The 1,701-nt window shown below is 40.2% G+C and overlaps 1 long non-coding RNA gene across 1 annotated transcript in view; it reads left to right on the top strand.

The window, feature by feature from the left end:
- LOC107563946 (uncharacterized) overlaps positions 1–867 on the top strand; it is a 21,795-nt gene extending 20,928 nt beyond the window's left edge. The window contains exons 2-3 of the long non-coding RNA XR_001606160.1: positions 363–370; positions 856–867. This is a non-coding gene — a long non-coding RNA (uncharacterized lncRNA). The remainder of the gene's footprint in view (positions 1–362; positions 371–855) is intronic.
- Positions 868–1,701: the final 834 nt, after the last annotated feature.

Below are 1,701 nucleotides of genomic sequence, written 5' to 3'. Positions count from 1 at the left end.
TGCTTTGCCAAGGAAGGTTAACAATAGTTGATGTGTTAACAAGCGTACCCTCTGTTGATCAGAGAAGTTTTAGTGTTTTGTTTGTGTGGTAACAAAGAAACTCACAAAATGTTTAGAAAGAATGCTAGACTGATCCCCACAACTGAAAAAGGTGGTCTCGCGACTCCTTTGTGGTCAGATAGTGAATTCAAATCACTGTTAGGAGTGCAAATTAACCTAATAGTCACTGAGAAAGTTAGACAAGAACTTACTCAGAAATACAAGATCCATCCAGACAAGACTTGGTCTGTAGATGAGTGTAAAAAGGTACTAGGAGCATGTATTTGCAAGGGCAATGTGAAAGGCATTATCTGCTGCCACAGAGAATTTGGTTTAGCGCTAGCTACACAACAGTCTCAGCGTAACTCAGAGCTAGAGGAACAGAACAAAGAGCTCCGTGCTAGAGTATCCTCTTTGACTAAGAAATTGAACCGCAACAAAGCTGCAGCAAAAACTGATGTGGAAGAAGTTAGTCAGCTTGATAACAATTATCCTGGCTTACAAGCTTTCTTTGAAACAGATGTAGCCATCCAATCAGTAACTGATGTGCCTGTAGATTCAGTGAAGGTATGTGGTGCTAGGAGAAGATCTCAGGGAATTGAGGGAATTGAAAGTGTTCTTCCCAACTCTTCTGTTGTCCAAGTACAAACTGTTGCCAAAAAAGGAAAGAAGAAACTGTGAGTGAATACACTGAAAGGTTTTGTCAATCAGCTGTAACTTACAGTGGAATAGTTGATGATCCTGAAAATGTGCTAGATGACAAGGGACCCCTAGTCCGCATCTGGTCAGATGGCCTTGTAGCCAAGTACAGAAAAGCCTTGCCATTCCTAGATCTAACTTGGTCTAACAGAACTCTCAGAAGTAAACTAGACAGGTTAGCTACATGGGAAAGAGATGCTGATGTTAAGGCAAAAGTGAGAGTAGCAGCAGCTACGTTTAGCACAACGAATCAAGACAATAGATGGCCTAAAAGAGAAGGCAAATGCAACTACTGTGGAAAATTAGGACATTGGGCGAAAGAGTGTAGGAAGAAGTTGCAAGATAGTAGAAGAAATACTATGCATAATTCTGCTCCTTCTCAGCCCGCCTACAACCCTGAAGTAGTTCCGCCAGTGTCCACTGAAACTTTAGGACAGCTCGCTCAGGCTCTTCTAAGAGCACAACAAGAACAGGGAAAAAAACTAATTGTTGGGGCTGTGAGTAGCTACCTTTCCCCTGTAATCCATCACAATGACAAAATAATTTTTGTGAAAGGTAGCATACAAGAGAAAGAGATAGACTTTTTGCTTGATACAGGTGCAGAAATTACAGTAAATCCTACAAAATTGGCTAAAGATTTAAACATCACATACAAGAAAACTTAAACTTTGTTTAACTGGTGTAATAGGTGAAGATTCTGTTTTGTATGAAACCCCGCCCATAGAGGTACAATTAGGCCCGAAAACTCTGACTACAAAATTGCTATGTGCTCCATTAAATACAGGTGCAATTCTAGGCATGGATCTACTAAAACAAGTACATCTAACTTTAGACATGTCCTCAGAATCTGCTAACATAAAAATTTCCTCAGCACAAGTTTCTACCAATAATGCAACCACTCCTGAGTATGCTTTCTTACAAAATCATCCAATTTGGGCTAAAGACAAGGATGATTGCGGGTTT

The sequence above is a fragment of the Sinocyclocheilus grahami genome, unplaced genomic scaffold, assembly GCF_001515645.1.
Source record: "Sinocyclocheilus grahami isolate Dianchi unplaced genomic scaffold, SAMN03320097.WGS_v1.1 scaffold899.1, whole genome shotgun sequence".
In the NCBI taxonomy this organism is placed as follows: Eukaryota; Metazoa; Chordata; class Actinopteri; order Cypriniformes; family Cyprinidae; genus Sinocyclocheilus; species Sinocyclocheilus grahami.
This window is presented reverse-complemented; position numbering and strand designations above follow the sequence as displayed.